Source organism: Passer domesticus, chromosome 13 (assembly GCF_036417665.1).
Source record: "Passer domesticus isolate bPasDom1 chromosome 13, bPasDom1.hap1, whole genome shotgun sequence".
Taxonomy (NCBI): domain Eukaryota; kingdom Metazoa; phylum Chordata; class Aves; order Passeriformes; family Passeridae; genus Passer; species Passer domesticus.
The window spans coordinates 19,810,991-19,828,940 of NC_087486.1; the positions used below are offsets into that span (position 1 = coordinate 19,810,991).

The following is a 17,950-nucleotide window of genomic DNA, read 5'->3' on the forward strand; positions in this document are numbered from 1 at the left end:
GAGAGTGACCAGGAGCCAGCCCAGATCTCCCCAGGCCCCTGTGCGGCTTTGGCCATGTCCATTCCCATATGGCTCCCACGGCATTACCCGACCCCCTTGCTGTGCCCAGTTCCCTGTGGCATTAGGGGATCCCAGCACACCCTGGAAAGTGTTCTCGTTCGTGCTCCGTTCTAGATGAGGTTGCTGGGAAGGCTTCTCCATTAGCTTGGATGAATAAAGTTTTGAAGCCCTTGGAGCCTCCTGCAGGTATGTTCTCAGTGTGCCACCAAGGAAGAATTGTAGACAAGCGGGCAGGAACCAGGTGACAGAAGCTGCTGTGGCTGTTGTGTTACAGATGTGTCTACAGGGAGGACTTCTCCAGCTCCTAACTTGGATGCTGCACTCAAGCCCAGCTCCCATCACAGGGGTGAGTAGTGTGTCCTGCTAACCCCACAGGCTGAGCCCTGCTTTTGTGGGATCCAGTCCTGGGAAATGGAACTACTTTCTCTTAAGGTCCTCGACCGGAAGAGACCAAAGATATGGCAGACAGGAAATTCCAGAACCCATTTGATATTTTGTGGCAAATGCTGAAGGAACTCCTGCAGACAAGACAAGGTGGGTGCATTTCCCTCATGCTTCCCCTGGATCTCAGCAGCCGGGGGCTTTGGCTGCACATCTGGACACGCCATGCCCGGCACAGCAGGAAGGGATCCATGGCAGCCTCGCTGCCCCGCTGCTGCTTTCATGCCCTGCAGGGCTGTATCCCAGCCTGGCCTGGCTGCAATTCCTCCCCAACCTCTGCAGGAAGTCATTTGGCATCAGCTGACAGGCAGCCCAAAATGCACCATGGGCCTGAGATCCCCTGCCATTTCCCAGTCTCTGAGAAGATCAGGCGGTGTAGCTGTTTGCACAAGGGAGTGCACTGGTCCAGCCCCAATTACCTGGGCATTTTCCTGATCTTTACCTGTGACTTTGACAAGCATTGCCTCATGAAGATGCCACCTCCCCAGTGGGGAATGTTTCCATTTGATCCAGTTGTCCCATTTTTCCTTTTTCAAGTGATGGATCAAAAGGCTCTTCAGGAGGAGGAACACCCAGGGAGAAGCAGTGGCTCATTGGCAGCCCCAGCTGCAGGAAGGAAGGCAATGCCAGACACGGGCACAGGCACAGCAGGTAATTGCTGTGCCGGGCTCAGCCCTGGCCGGGGCTGTGTGGCAGCAGCTCTTCCCCTGGGCCTACCCTTGCCCGGCCCAGCAGTAGCCAAAGCTGGAGGTGCCTCGGCTTCCAGGCCTCTGGAGCTGGTTCAGAGCCCCGGGGAAACGGGACTGGTGCAGCAACGTCCCTCGCGCTGCAGCTGCTGCGGAGCTGGCCCTGAGTGCCCAGAGGCCCAAGGCACAGGAGCAGCCCCGAGCGGGAGCCCTGCCGCCAGCCCAGGGCCAGAGCCAGCACTAGCAAACAATGGTAACAGTTCTCATCTTGGTTTGCTTCCAGACTGGGATGCTGGGAAGGATTCTCCATTAGCCTGGCGCTCTGAAGTTGTGAAGCCGTCTCAGCATTCTGCAGGTATTTTCTCACTGTCCCACCAAGGCGTAATGTTTGACTGACTGGTAAGAAGCAGGTGACAGAAGCTTCTGTGGCTGTTGTGTTCCAGGCGTGTCTGCAGGGACGACTTCACCAACTCCTACCTTGGATGCTGCACAAAAGCCCAGCTCCCATGGCAGGGGTGAGTAGTGGGTCCCTGCTGACCCCTCAGGCTGAGCCCTGCTTTTGTGGGATCCGTTGCTGGGAAATGGAACTACTTTCTCTTAAGGTCCTCCACCAGCAGAGATCAAAGACATGGCAGGCAAGAAATTCCAGAATCCATTAGAAATTATGTGGCAAATGATGAAGGAAGTGCTGCAGGGAGGACAAGGTGGGTGCATTTGCCTCATGCTTCCCCTGGCACACAGGAGCCGGGGGCTTTGGCTGCACATCTGGACATGGCGTGCCCAGCACAGCAGGAAGGGATCCATGGCAGCCTCGCTGCCCCGCTGCTGCTTTCACGCCCTGCAGGGCTGTTTCCCAGCCTGGCCTGGCGGCAGCTTCTGTCCAGCCTCTGCAGGAAGGCATTTGGCATCAGCTGACAGGCAGCCCTAATTGCACCACACTCCATGCCCACCCTCAGATCCCCTGCAATTTCCTTCTGTCCAGGCAGATCAGATGTTGGGGCTGTTTGCGGAAGGAAGCAGCCTTGGGTTGTCCGAAAATCCTGGTTGTTTTCTGGTCCTCATCCATTCCTTTCACAAGTGATGCCTCCTGAAATTGTCACCTTCCCCATTCCCAGTCAGGAATGTTTCCATCTTATCCAGCTGTCTCTTTTCCATTCTCCAGAAATGAAAGGAAAGCCTGTGCAGATGGAAGCACTCCCCAGAGGAAGCAGTGGTTCCATGCCAGCCTCTGCTGCAGGAAGGGAGGCGATGCCAGGCACAGGCACAGGAGGTAATTGCTGTGCCTCTGGGCCTGAGCCCTGCTGAGGCTTGAGCTGCCCTCTCTACTGCTTGGCAGTGCGGGCACAGCCTGGACTAGAGCGGCACAGCCCAGGGGAATTATCCCAAGCAGGCTCAGGGCACTCGGGTACTGAGCAGTCCTGCTGGGGTCCCTCCATGGGAGACATGTCCTGAAACCTGGCAGCGACTGCACGGGGTGCCCACGGTAGGGAAAGGACAGAGGGGGAGAGCAAGGCTCCAGTGTGTCCTGAGAGGGCCTGGCTGTTTGCCCTTGGGCTGTGGGAGGTGTCGCCGAAGAAGGAGGGCAGGAGGGACAGAGGGAGGCAGCGACATCTGTGGCACTGCCTGCTGCAGTTTTCCCCAGGGCTTTTGTGAGTATTTCTTTTGTATGTGAAGGAGAGAGGCACGGGGCCATGCGCTGCTCCCGCCACCCCTCCCAGGGATGTTGCTGAGGGCAGGGAAAGAGTGTGGAGAGTGACCAGGAGGCAGCCCAGAGCTCCCTAGGCCCCTTTGCAGCTTTGGCCATGTCTATTCACCTCTGGCTCCCATGGCCTTACCCGAACCCCTGGCAGTGCCCATTTCCCTGTGGCAGAAGGGGATCCCAGAATGCCCTAGATATCATTCTGATCTCTGCTCCCTTCTAGTCTGGAATCGTGACATGGGTTTTTTGTAAGCCCTGCTGGAAAATGGCTTGAAATTCCTAGAGGATTCTGGAAGCTATTTGTCCATGTGCCTTTCTTGACAGAATAATCAGGATCAATGTGACAAGAGCTCACTCATAAACCATTTCCCTTAACATTTTGTAAGGGCTGAAGGATTCTGAAAATCTTGCCCTGCTCCCTTCTGGCGCCCTGAGAGGTCCCACAGGATCGCTGTCAGTGAGAGGAAGGAGCATTTAGCTTTCAGTCTTCCTCCTGTGTGAAATGCCAGTGTGTCCTTCCATGTGCTCTGTGCAGCCAGGGAGAAGAGCAGAGAGGGAAGGGGCCGGGTCCAGGGCTGTGCCCCGTGGCTGCGCCTTGCCTGCAGCCTGAGGATCTCCTGCAGTGCCACAGGAGCTCTTCTGTCCTGCCTTTCTTTGCAGCTGAACCTACCGGTGAAGGCCCCAGATCCAGGACTGAGGCTCTGGGAGATGCTGAGGGTAGGTCAAGGCCTTTCCCCTGGGAGAGCTGCCAGCTCAGAGCCCAAAGCTGGGCCAGGGAGGCATCGCTGCAGGTGCCAGCACAGAACCATGCACATGTGTGCCCTCGCCCTGCACCATCCCCTCACCGCTCCTGCGGCTCAGTGGTGCCCATGCAGATCAGCAGAGATGGCAGAAGCTTCTGTGGCTGTTGAGTTACAGGTGTGTCTGTGGGGAGGACTTCTCCAGCTCCAGGGCTGGATGCTTGGCCCCAACCCAGCTCCCATCACAGGGGTGAGTAGTGTGTCCCTGCTGACCCCACAGGCTGAGCCCTGCTTTTGTGGGATCCATTCCTGGGAAATGGAACTACTTTCTCTTAAGGTCCTCCAAAAGGAAAGACCCAAGACACTGCAGCTAAAAAGTCTCATGACTCAGATGAATTCCTGAGACAAACACAGAAGGAAGCACCCGGAGGACAAGGTGGGTGCATTTCCCTCATGCTTCCCCTGGGTCTCAGCAGCCAGGGGCTTTGGCTGCACATCTGGACACGCCGTGCCCGGCACAGTTGGAAGTGATCCATGGCAGCCTCGCTGCCCTGCTGCTGCTTTGACACCCTGCAGGGCTGTTTCCCAGCCTGGCCTGGCTGCAATTCCTCCCCAGCCTCTGCAGGAAGGCATTTGGCATCAGCTGATAGGATGCCCCAACTGTACCATGGGCCTGAGATCCCCTGCCCCTTCCCAGTCTCTGAGAAGATCAGGAGGTGCAGCTGTTTGCACAAGGGAGTGCACTGGTCCAGCCCCAATTACCTGGGCATTTTCCTGATCTTTACCTGTGACTTTGACAAGCATTGCCTCATGAAGATGCCAGCTCCCCAATGGGGAATGTTTCCATTTGATCCAGTTGTCCCTTTTTTCCTTTTTCAAGTGATGGACCAAAAGGCTCTTCAGGAGGAGGAACACCCTGGGAGAAGCAGTGGCTCATTGGCAGCCCCAGCTGCAGGAAGGAAGGCAATGCCAGACACGGGCACAGGCACAGCAGGTAATTGCTGTGCCGGGCTCAGCCCTGGCCGGGGCTGTGTGGCAGCAGCTCTTCCCCCAGGGCCTACCCTTGCCCGGCCCAGCAGCAGCCAAAGCTGGAGGCGCCTAGGCTTCCAGGCCTCTGGAGCTGGTTCAGAGCCCCGGGGAAACGGGACTGGTGCAGCAAGATCCCTCGCGCTGCAGCTGCTGCGGAGCTGGCCCTGAGTGCCCAGAGGCCCAAGGCACAGGAGCAGCCCCGAGCGGGAGCCCTGCCGCCAGTCCAGGGCCAGAGCCAGCCCTGGCTCCCGACTGGGCAGGGGCTGCGCTGGGTCCTGACAGGGCCTGAGCCTGTCTCCTGGGGCTGGGGCAGCTGTCACAGGGCAGGGAGGGCCAGGGCTGGCAGTGGCTGCTCAGGGATGGCTTTGGCCCATGTCCCTGGCAGCAGCCACTGCCCAAGCAGCTGCGCTGCCCCCGGGCTCTCCTCCCGGCCTGCTGGGCTTTGTTGGCTGGCACAGCCTGTTCCCAGGGGCGGCAAGGTGCCTGCAGGCCACAGCTCTGGGGGAAACAGAGGACGTCCTGCCCGTATCCACCATGCTGCCAGCTCAGCAGTGCAGCACAGCACGGGCTCACGCTCCCCATCGCTCCCACAGATGCAGCCGGCACCACAAGACCTGTTCCCAATGCCCAGGATGGCCTCGGAAGGAGTTTCTGTCAGGGAACAGGCTGCTGGCTAGGGTTACTGGCAGGTGTGCTTTCTTGGGAGCTTGTCTTCATGTTGTGCTGCTTTGGAATTGGGTATTCCTGGAAGAGAAAACAGTGAGTGTTTTGTAGCTCTCCCCCTCAAACAGCTTCTTTTGAAAGTCTAATGTGGACAGGGAACATTCCCATTGAGGCTGCAGTGGAGTTGTGGCCTGTCCATGATTGTCCAAATAAATCTGCTGAGGGTTCTGCTGCTGCCCAGTGCTTCCATTGGCCTCTCAATTGCTGGGCCTTGTCCTGGGGGCCCCGCTGGGGCTGCAGCCAGTGCTGGCTCCCACTGAGGCTGCCTGGCCAAGAGCAGCCCCAGGGGCACGAGGCAGAGGGAGGTGGGGAGGAGAAAGAGCAGGGCCGAGGTTGCCCTTGAAAGGCAGAGGCGCTCTGGGGCCCGCTCCTGGCCAGGGACCCTGCCCAGAGCCGTCCCTGCTGGCCGGGGCCTTGAGGGGCAGCTGTCCAGCTGGGCCCATCTGTGCCAGCAGCTCCAGCCGTGCTGGGGAGCCTTGCCAGCTCTGGGCCCTGCTGTGCACGAGGGTCCCTGTGTGCCACTGGCAGCTGGGGCCTCAGCCACCTCCTCTCTCCACAGGAGCACCTCGGGACAGGAGTTGGAAGACGGTGGCTGCACCTCACAGCCAGACAGTGTGAGCAGCTCCTCCAGCAGCAGGAACGGCCTGGACAGCCCTCTCAAGTGTTCTGTGAAGAGGACCACAGAACAACTGTCTACGAGGAAACCTCTTATTGCCCTGTAGATCCCACTGCCACCTGCTCTCCCCATGGGCCTCCCCAAGCTGCCTTCATCCCTTTTTTTATCTTTGTCTGTCACATCCCAGCCAGCCGAGTTCCTCTAGAGATCCGAGGACCAGCCCAGCACCTTCCAGCCTCTCCGGAGACCAACACATCCCTTCCTCTGCCCCTGAGCCCCCTGGCCTTGCCCTCTAAGGAACACTGAAGGTGACACCCCACCGCACCCCACCGCACCCCACCCTCCCCCCCCCCACAGTTGCAGGGTAGGCAATGACCCATTCTTCTGTTGAAATAAAGAGAAGGATCTGTGTTGTGGTTTGAAAGCAAAACCAGTGAGAGACTCCAAGTCAGAAATACAATTTATTAGGAAAAGGGGAAAAAAACCAAAATACATGCAATAATACAAAAGAAAAACCACTGACAGGCTCAGAATAGAGCCTGACACCCTGCTAGTTAGGGTGGTGGTAGCAGTCCAGATGAAATGGACTTGTTAAAGTGGTGATCCTGTAGAAATAATCTGGTAGCTCTCATCCTCTGGAAAAGCAGTGGGTAAGGGTGGCGGTTCCTCTGGGAATCCAGTGGAAAGACTGCTTGTTGTGTCCCAAATCCCAGATTATATCCAGCTGGGGATGCTTAGCTCCTCCCCCATGGGCAGAGCATCTCACAGTGGGCTGATATCATTCTGCCTCATGCTGTGGGTCCTTGATTAGCCATTAAACAGAAATGGCTCTGGGAGGGAGTTATCTCTGAGTCATGTGGCAAGACATTGATGGGCCCATTAACAGGAGATAAGGAAGAAACAATGCCCCTCCTGGTTATGGACTAAGCATTTAAATTTTAAATTGTAGAATTATGTGTTGAATTTTAACCTTTTACTTAAGAAACCTCTGCCATGGTACAAAGGGCATAGGAAAATGCAAGTTTCTGAAGCTTCTTGCTATGAAGGACAATACCAGTGTCATAAATAGGGCAGGAGATCTTTCTCCTTTTTAATGCCTTTATTAAAAAAATTCAGCTCAGGTTGTGGGAAACGACAGGTCGCTCGCACCCCCGCTGCTCCCAGGAGTGGAACGGAGGAGGAGGAGGATGCAGCTGTGCCCGCTGGTATGCAGGCAGAGCTGGGGCTTCCGTCCTCACGGGAGTAGTGGGAATTCCGCTTTTTTGGTCTAACATTCCAGGTCCTCTTTCTAGCTGACATCCTTTCAGGTTAGGGTGAGGAGTAAAAAGGATCTTAGCAGATACTGGATTAAGTTCCTCACCTTTAGACATTACTTAGGTTTCTTAATTCCATGTTGGCTTTTTGTTTTTAGGGTTTTTTTTTTCCTGGAAAATTGCAAAATTTGGTGAAATGCATTCTCATCTGCATACTAGCTCTGATGTCACCTCCCCCTGCACCCTGCTACCTGCAGGCTCCTGGGAAGCAGCAGGGGGACAATTGCGCTTGATTTCTAACCATTAACAGGTAATTGAAGAAAAACTATTAACAAGAGGTGATTGCAACATGAGGCTATCAACAACAAATAGTCAACACTTCAACTCACAACAACTGGCCCAACCTGTTTAACTTTGCAGCCTTAAAAAAAAATGGATAATTTGTTGGGGCGAACACCCCAGGTGTGGAGACACAAGGTTTGACTCCATTTCAGAAGGCTGATTTATTTTCTTGTTTATTCCATTAAAATACTACAGTAAAACTATACTAAAAGAACAGAGAGGAAAAAATGACCAGAAGGCTACAAAGAAGAAGAATAGAATAGAATGGATAACAAAAATCTTGTGACTGCTCACAGGCTCAACACAGTTGGCTGTGATTGGTCATCAAGTGAAAACAATCCACATGGACCAATGGAAGATGCACCTGTTGCATTCCACAGCAGCAGATAGTTATTGTTTACATTTCTTTCCTGAGGCCCTCAGCTCCTCAGGAGGGGAAAAATCCTAGGGAAGGATTTTTAATAAAATATCATAGCTACAGATAAGTTTTTTACTCATAACACCAGGAGAAGACCAGGGAATGCAAGAAGCCTAGACTAAGGAGCTCCTCTGTCACCAAGCTGATCCAAACCAACAGACGTACTCAGATAAACGCCAAGGGACCACAGTGTACGTACAAAGGAGAAAAGTTCAACAGTTCAGTCATGAGGAAGACCACAGCCTTCGGCCTCAGAGACCACCAAAGACCCCAGTGTGTCCACCACAGGAAACAAGGCGTGCCCAGAAGGGTGTGGATCTCATCGCCATGTGAGGGGAGGACAGGCGGGGCCAGGGGTTGAATGTGCATGAAGAGATTGTGTAATGCATTGCACATGGAACGTGTGTGAACAAAGATGTGGCTCGGACCAGGGCTCAGGGCACAAGTTTTCACGAGAGCCATCTCGCCTGTGCCAGGCCCTGACATGCATACCCACTTCATAACTACATCAGGTTGTGGAGTCTATTTATTCCGCATATCGCTTCACTTGGCAACCCAGATGGGACTAACTCTGCTCACCTGCTGGTCCGGCTGGGCACAGACCCTCTCAGGTGTGCCACGGGACTCTTCCCCGGGAGAGACTCGGTGCCTCGGCTGTACACTGCGGGGAGCAGACCACAGTGCATTGCGACTGTGGACAGAACTGGTATGTATTCCTTTCCTTTTTTAGGGCTGGCTACTGATAAGTCACATAAGAGACGTCTTTGTGTTCAATTTTGCACAAGCAGTTTGCTGCAATGGTCTGCTGGGGAGAAGCCGGTGGTGGGTTGTCCCCAGCTGACAGAGCAGCTGGCGGAGCGTTGGTTTGAACTGTGATTGTGTATGGTTTTCACGTCCGGACGTGTGTGCTTGTGTGTGTGTGTGGGTGTGAGTGAACGGTGAAACACGCTGCGGGGAGTGAGGTCTTGGTTTAGTTTCTCTGGTAACTGAGGTTTTTCAAAGAACATTTCAAGGGCGCCGGGTCGCCGTGAGCGTGGCACAGATCGGCGCGGTGGGCAGAGACGGCGCAAAGCCAGGGCAGCAGCGGCCAGCCGGCAGCGCCTGGGAGAGCAAGCAGCGCATGCCCAGCGCAGGCAGCCCCTGGCCGGCAGCACATGTGTGGTGCAGGGCGGCTCCAACGAGCGGGGCCAGCGCGGTGCAGGGCCATGAGCCAGGGCTTGCCAAATTGCTCTCGGTGCAGCGGGCCGACAGCACATCTGGCAGGCACTCGGGGCATAAGCCGCGGTTTGTAGGGTTGCTTTGGACACCGCTAGCTGATAGCACAGCTAGCAGGAGCATGGTACAAGTTGGCATTTGCAAGCAAGCGCCGCTGGTTGGTAAGGGGCAGGAAACACCTGCAGGCAGCCAGCAAGCCCGCCTAGGCTAAGAGTTAAGTGTTTGCAGTGCGATAACACTGCCCTTCAGTCTTGAGAGCTGTTGCTAGGAGAGCCTTTGCATTAAGGGGTTTGTTGATTTTTTTTTTAAATTTTTTTTTCCCTACAAGCGAGAGGTGATTTGCCCACGGTGGCTGCCTAACTTCAAGCCTGGGAGGGGAGAGCTCGGCCTCCGAGACATGCTCTACACAGGTGGTTTCAGCTTGAACCGAGTCAGTCTCTTCATCCGTCAGGGGCTGGGTAGTCATAGAACGGGAGGACGGAGGGAGAGACAGAGTGTTCTTGGGAGGGATATACCGCAGTTCAACACGTTGCTATCGAGCCTTTGACTGGGAACAACCCGCAGCTGAAAGAGTGCTTAGAAATGCCTTGACCTGGGGGCTTGAAGGGGTGATTCCCTGTCTTGAGTGCAGACTGACAGCTTTTCACTGGGAGCCAGACTGGCACACAGCTTGGGTTCTCCTTCAGTGCAGAAAGTGTCAGAGGAGGTGGTATTGTGTTTCATATAGACAGAGACCTGCATGCCATGCATGTACCCCTGAACTGCCAAGATACCATAACCAAGAGGTACATACAAGGTGTGAAATAGTGAATTTAATCTGTGGAAAAAGTCACCTAGACCCTGAGACATGGGAAGACATCTTTGAAGAGGATTGGGAAAGGATAAACTCCTTTATCCTTTCCAGGCACATCCTATCCATCCAGGCACAGCCGTATTAAAAGGAAGAATTAAGGAATTTTTTCCTTTTCTTTTCTCCCCAGTGGTTTGGATTGTACCCATAGGAGTTTGTAACTTTGTGTGGGACTGAGCAAACAATAAACAAGTAAAACTTAATGGTGGATTGTTATATATTAATTACAAAATTAGTTTATATTTAATGTTAATAACATTTAATTAATTAAAATATTATTGATTGTTAAATTGGTTATAAATATTTCTATACATTGATTATTTGATTAATTATTACTTTTTAAAAATAACTCAGAAGAAGGGGGAAAAAAAGGAGTTTTGATTTGAGACTCACATCTGGACATTCGGAACTGAGTAAGCTAAAGCTTGCTCTAAAATAACATAATGGGAACAAGGCAGAGTAAGGAAGTACCTAAAGCCAGCCCATTAGGGTGTGTCTTAGCACATTGGAGAGAAATATCAGGCAAAGGGGGCACTCAAAATTTTAAAAAGCCTAATTATATATTGCTCCCATTGGTGGCCATTCTATCACCTGGAGGATGGGGCAAGGTGGCCTCCTACAGGTACATTGGAATAGAATACCCTGTTACAGCTAATGTTGTTTCTATGGAGGGAAGGAAATGGAAGGAGGTTTCTTATTGTGATATGTTTTTCTCCCTCCAAAATAACCCTGATTGGCAAAGAGACTGTGGCATCAGAGCCCCCTCTGACCCCCTCGTTTTGGCTCTTGAAAGAGAAAACAGAAGCAAAATGGGAGAACTGAAATGGGGCTGCTCGGCCTGTAGCATAAGACAGAGATGCACCAGGACAGATAAAGTTTATCACAGAGCACTAGAGGAACAAGAACAAGATCTAACTGACCTATTTAGCCCTCACTTGGGAGGGCAGGGGGGAAGGGGTCGAGACTTGGGAGGGGCTCCATCTACACCACCTACACCACCTAGTCGACCACTTCCACTATTCTACTACTCCTACTCCTCCTCCTCCTCCTTTGGAGAAGACACCAGCTCCAACCCCTCCAGGCAGCCCAATAGCATCCCGAACCAGAGGACAAATACTGCAGGCCCCTTTGCAGGAGACAGTAAAACCAGGCAGAGAAAAGATATTCGTTAAGGTGCCCTTCTCCACCCTTGGTTTGGAGGCATGGGAAAGGGTTGCAAGAAAGTACCAAAATGATCCAATAAACACTGCTAAACATCTAGGATACATTATGAAGTAGCACAATCCAGACTGGGGTGATATTCAATTGTTATTATACACATTCACTGAAACAGAAAGCCAGTTGGTTTTAAAAACAGCTGGGAACCTGGTAGCAGACTGCGAGGATCAGCCAGGAGAAAGCTATCTCAGGAATGCCCTGGGAAAGCACCATTGTCCAAGTCAGGGAAAATTCATTCCTTTCCCATGGTTCGAATGCTGTACTCCCTTTCACACCCCACTCATCCTGTACCCTTTGTATCTTTCACTAGTTACTCCTGTGAAAACTTTCCCCCTCCCATCCCCCTCCATGTAGCTGTGCACAAAAACTGTAACATTCCCCAAAGACCTGGCACTTGCCCTGGTGTCCCTCTGCTGGTTTTTACCTGAACCTTCTGTCCCTCTGACTCACCGTCTGTTCCTCAGCCTACCCTCCATGTTTTCCTATCCTTTTTGGACCCTGCAATAAATCAGTTGAAATTATCCAGGACTCGAGCTACCCTCCTTCTATCTGGTGAAAAGAAACTTCTAGCTGGGCTCCAGCGGGTCAAAATCCTGACCCAGGCAGTTGGTGCCCTGGAACAGGGACTCTGGACTCTGTCTCCTTTGTCCTGGAGAGTGTCTCCTGAAAACCGAAATTCTGCGAGAAGCGATTTTTGGGAAATAAGCACCGCTCCGAGGCAACACTTCGGGAGTGAAGCTTTCGTTAAAGGAAGCTATCTCCCTGAGGCTGCAGTGACGACTGGACGTTTGTGAGTTTACAAGGTCACCTGAGAGAGCAGATCTTCCACAAACCGATGGATCACTGTGCTTCACCAGCCTTTTCTGAGGACTTTTCGCAAGCAGCGTGTTACTATTGTTCTGGTGTGGTGAGTTTGCAGCAGGGTGCTGCATGTTATCCTGGGGGGGTGGGGGTGAGCGCTGCACATGTGTTTTTTACTTTCTGTTTTGTGTATTACCTCAGAAAAGAGCAATTTAAGTAGTGAGAACAATGGGAAACAAACTTTCTCCCGCTGAGAAGGAGTTTTATACCCAAATTAGAGCATCCCTTGTGTTAGAAAATATTTCTGTTAAGAAGAGAGAACTGAAAGCCTTTGTTAATTTGTTGTTCATGCATTTTCCAAATGCTGGTAGAGAGGAAGTGTTATCAGTTGCCTTTTGGGGAAAGGTGGGGCGTTGCATTTATCAATGGCAAGTGTCGAGGGACTTCGGAGTGGCAAAGTTTTACCCTGTTTTCGATGTCATATATGAGTTTGTAAAAAGGAAGGAAAGAGTTAAGAACCCTAGTTCGCCTTCCTTGTGTTCCTCCCCTTCCGATCCTGTTCCCTCTTCCCCCAAGGACCACACAGGACTCAGATCTTGCCCTAAGCTGGCACAGGGTGGTAACCTGCTCCCTGCTGGCTCCTGCCTGGCTCAAATCCCTCGTCCAGCTCAGACTGGCCATCTCAGTTCTGATTCTGCCCTTTCCCTTCCCCTCACTCCTAAATGCCCTGATTCCGGTTTGGATTCCTGTTGCAATGTTAATAGAGTTCCTGATTTGGGGTCACAAAATGGCCGCGACCATGCGGTTGCCCTCCCTGATTTAGAGGTGCAAAATGATGGCTCGTCTTTTCCAGTTTTGTCCTCCGTCCCAGCCACCACCTCTGAGGCTTTTCCAGTTGTGTGCTCCTTCCCTGCGTCGGGTTCCCCCCCTTCACTTGCATTGTCGGGATTTGCCCCCTCTGCCCCTCCCCTCTCTGCCGTGTTACTGGGAAAGCCTTCGGGGACGGCTCGGTTTCTTCAGATAGTCACACCCCACAGGATGGATCTAGCCGTTCGTCATCTGGCCACACCTCGAGTGAAGGGTGTGAGTGTCTGTCCAAAACTTCCCTCATTTTTTGCCTCTCGATCGTCATGAAAGCCAAGACCACTGGGGAAAGGGAAAGATCCTGTTCTGAAAATCCAGGTCTGTCTGGTCCACCAAGCCAGATTATTGCCTACGGGTGTGTTTGCTCAACTCATGGAACACTGCACCCAAGAAGGGGCAGTGTGCTGTCCTTCGCCTGCATCACCTAGCAACGCAAGTGCTGGAATTTCTCCACCCTTCTGACTTGGCTGGACTTTCTCTCTGGAATGACCTTCCTGGAGGTCACCACAAAAGGACCCTCCATTCACCGTACATCAACCACCGTGACAGAGGGACTGAGATGGGAGAAGGTTTCTCCCTCAAGGACTGAGACATGCGACCCCTACATGGAAAAGCTCCCCTCTTTTCCCAAAAGGACTAAGACTGAAATCCCCACCGTAGGGTGAGGGAAGGTATGCGTGGGGACCGGAGCAAGTTTTGCAAGCGACCACTGGACCGAGAAGACAATGGTTCCCGCCTACGACATCTACTGGTGACGACACCTGTTCCTGATGGACTACTGATGGACTCCTTGTACCCTTTATCAATAGACTATTTTGAAATGGGTCCCCTTCCCCCATTTCAAAAGGACTATAAAAAAGGTGAGACCTGACTGATACCTTTTGAGATATCCCCTGACGTGAAGACGACAGGCCTCTTCGTCGACCGGACTTCGAGGGACTTTGTCATCCGCACGTCTGGTAGCTATATACCTCCTTGCCCTCCCTCTCTTCTTTTTCTTTTCCTTATTCTGTTCCCTTTCTTCTTTCCCCTTCTCTCTAACGCATATTTGCTATGGCTATTTAATAAAAGTACATGTATTTTGATTTTACTGCAAATCCCCTTGTCGTGTCAGTTTTTGCACCCTGAGATCAGTGAAAAAGAACCTACACGAATCACGTCCTTAGAACGGATCATGTCATAAATTGGCGTCACGGATCTTGGGTTCTGGGGACGGAGGAGTCTGCAGGTTACGTGTAGTTTGTAACAGGGGAAGGACGTTTCACGGCAGCCGCACCTAAACCGTCAATTTTCCCGAAAGGGGTTGAACGGATTTAGAAAGCAAGGGCTGTGATTCGAATTTCCCGCATACTGCACGAACCAAGGCGGAAAAAGCATTCTCCAAACTCTTTTTGAGGTTCTGTCTCCAGAATATCACAAAAGATCTCTTGGTGCAAAAGGGAAAAAAAACCCAAAACTGTTTCTGTTATAAGAGTGTTTAACTGTCTGGGAAGGAAGAGACACCTTGAGGAAACTAAGCAGGGCCTCCCAGATTGATACTGTCTCTTCAACTGTGTGTGTGTGTTTAACTGTCTGGGAAGGAAGAGACACCTTGAGGAAACTAAGCAGGGCCTCCCAGATTGACTCTGTCTCTTCAGCCACCCAGGGAAAAAGTTGAGTGAAGGGAAAACACAGTGTGTGACTGTGTAACTTAAAACACCTCCCTGTTGTGGTCTCTAGTTCCTTCACAAAATGAATGAAGATTTTAGTGCCAAAGCAAAAACTGATTTTTACACACTACTTGCTAAACACAATGCTAAACCTTCACCAGGCGGAGAGGCCTGGGCAAAGAGCAATTGGTTTAATTTAGAAAATGTTGATAGAATATGCTCTTTGCAACATGAAACAAAACTTAAATATAGCAGAAATAAATCAATTTTAAGCTCAGTTTTGGGGGCTTGTCTCACGGCCGCCATAGAGTATCGCACTGAGCGGAAAACTGAGGAACAAACAATCATAGAATCCCTTCAAAATCTAGTTGAAATTCTGCAAAAACAATTATATGAGGAAAGAGATGAGATCTGTAAATTACGAACTGCTCTCAGAGAGGAACGTGTTAAAACCACACGTGCTGCCAATTCCTCTACAGAGGTAAAAACAGAGGCAGAAGAAAAGGAAACTCCTCACATTAAACAAGTTTATCCCCTTAAGGAACTTGAAGCAGTAAAAAATAATGGGGAATACTGCTGTCCCCGCTTAAGACCATTAGTCAAAACAGAATATAACTATATTAATGAGGATGATTTGGAACCACATATCACAACTAAACAAATTCCTTTTAGCGCTACCGAATTAGCTAAACTGAAAAAAGAATTCGGGCGCCTCCCACATGAATCAGAGACAGAATATGTCTTCCGAGTATCCCTCACTGGCGGAGACCAAATCAAATTAACTGAACAAGAAGCCAGCGGGTACTGGGGACATGGAGTTTTTCTAACAACAGGAGACAAACGTGATACATGGTCTCTGACACAGCGTGCGGCTTACTGGGCTGGGGGAATCAACGCTCTGGAAAGAGGTGACCCCATAGCAATTGTCGGCAACTCCGACCAGCTTTTAGAAAGTGTTCAAAAAGCCGCCTGCTTGCAAATGATTCATGAAAGAAAACTATTTCCTGGTTTTGAATCCCCAATGCAATTACCTGTCTGTCCAGAACACATGACTCCCTTAATTCGTGGGCTTCCCAAAGTACTTAAACAAACAGCAATCACTTTACAGAAAACCATAATGACTTTAAGCCCCTTAGAGAGATTAGAAAGATTTCTTCAAAACTCTATGGACCAAACTGCATCTACTGATCCTGGCTTCACCCCAACTTCTTCCCCTTCACAAGCTGATGTACCAGATAGTGGCTGTAAAATCTGGACCTGGGGAGAAGTTGCAGTAGATCTGATTAACTATTGTAGGCAATATGGACCTATAAAAACCCCAGAGGAAAAAACAGAAAAAATAAAAGGTGTTCAGTTCATTGGGACTCGTAACAACGAAAAGGTAGAAAAGGAAAAACCAATCTCTAATCGTAACCGATGGTGGCTTTTAGGAATTAAAAAGGGAATCCCCAGAGATGTAATGGATGGCTTGCCACTAGAAAAATTACAAAAAGTAATTACTAACTGGCATCAGAGAAAACCACATTCACCAACTCAGCCTAGTGCTCCCCTACTTTCACAAGAACAAGCACCCATATCCTCTCCAACTCGCTCGCATCCCTCACTACAGTACATGGGCAACGAACCTAAATTAACCCTATCACAACTCATCTCTCACAACATAGGTAATACTGCACTCCCACAGAACACGAACAACAAACTAAAACCAACAGGGAGTTCGGGAAACTAATAACTCCGCCCCTAAAAAGTGAGCGAAGGGATGGAGCTTGGATTTATTTAAGAATGCTCACTAAAAATCAATCTGGAGATATATTGATCACAGCTATTACAGGCCCCAAGAAAGTTCTTGTAACCTTTTTAGTTGATACCGGGGCTCAGATCTCTGCACTGACACATAAAGACGCCCAGAAGTGTGGAGTCGTTCCAACTAAAAGACAATGCTATGTTCTTAATGCTTTAGGAACCATAGAATCTATGAATGTTGCTTTAGTTAAAATCACACTCCCTGGAGATGAAGACCAACTAACTGTCAAAATGGTAATTGGGGACATTCCAAATAATCTATTAGGGATGGATGTCCTAGCTGGAAGACAGTGGGAGGACTCTAATGGTTTTCTGTGGTCCTTTGGCTCACCACCACTTAACATTAGGCTACTTCAAACTGCACCCTCACTGCCTTTCAGCAAAACAACCAGTGTAAAATAATACCCTCTACCTTCTGGTGCCAGGGAAGGAATCAAACCAGTTATACAAGATTTAAAAAACCAGGGGGTAATAATTCACACACACTCCCCTTTCAACTCACCCGTGTGGCCTGTCAAAAAGCCAAACGGAAAATGGAGACTGACAATAGATTATCGACGGCTTAATGCCAACACAGACCCTCTCACAGCAGCAGTCCCAAACTTAGCTGAATTAATAACATCAATTCAGGAAAAAGCCCACTCAATCATGGCAACTATAGATGTGAAAGACATGTTCTTTATGATACCTATACAGCAAGAAGATATGGACCGCTTTGCTTTCACATGGGAAGGACAACAATACACATTTACGAGGCTTCCCCAAGGCTACAAACACTCCCCCACTTTAGCCCACCACGCTTTAGCACAGGAATTAGAAAAGTTACCGAAACCTGACAATGTACCTGTTTACCAATACATTGATGACATCCTTGTAGGGGGGGCGGAAATTCAAGTAGTGGAGGAACACCAGCAGAAAATAATCTCTCACTTAGAGAGCCTCAACCTGCAGATTCCACCAGAAAAAATTCAAAAGCCTTCTCAGGAAGTAAAGTTCTTAGGGATCTGGTGGAAGGGAGGAATGACATGTATCCCACCCAACACCTTAACCTCCCTAGATCAAATTAAAATGCCTAATTCCAGGAAAGATCTTCAACAAGCTTTAGGATTATTAGTATTTTGGAGAAAACACATCCCAGATTTTTCAATAATTGCAAGGCCCCTTTAGGACTTGTTGAGGAAAGGGGTGAAATGGGATTGGACTCCTTCCCAGGAAGAAGCATTGCAGTTATTGATTTTTGAGGCAACAGCTCACCAGGCATTAGGGCCCATCCATCCCTCAGATCCCTTTCAGGTGGAATGGGGATTTGCCTCCTCAGGGCTATCAGTACACATCTGGCAGCGGGGTCCCGAGGGCCCAACTAGGCCTGTTGGTTTTTATTCCCGAGGTTTTAAAGATGCTGAAAGGAGATATACCACCTGGGAAAAAGGGTTGTTTGTAGTTAGCATAGCACTTGTAGAAGTAGAAAAAATTACACGACAACAACCCATTGTACTAAGAGGTCCCTTTAAAGTAATAAAAGCAGTAACAAATGGGACCCCTC

At 50.5% G+C, this 17,950-nt stretch overlaps 2 long non-coding RNA genes across 2 annotated transcripts; both read left to right on the forward strand.

Annotated features, from left to right (window-relative positions):
• The first annotated feature begins 491 nt into the window (after positions 1–491).
• Positions 492–1,704, forward strand: LOC135280075 (uncharacterized). Its single transcript, XR_010347146.1, has 4 exons — positions 492–594; positions 1,039–1,152; positions 1,471–1,542; positions 1,631–1,704. It is a non-coding gene; the product is annotated as an uncharacterized LOC135280075 (long non-coding RNA).
• A 2,044-nt stretch (positions 1,705–3,748) lies between these two features.
• Positions 3,749–4,621, forward strand: LOC135280228 (uncharacterized). Its single transcript, XR_010347248.1, has 3 exons — positions 3,749–3,876; positions 3,964–4,062; positions 4,507–4,621. It is a non-coding gene; the product is annotated as an uncharacterized LOC135280228 (long non-coding RNA).
• Positions 4,622–17,950: the final 13,329 nt, after the last annotated feature.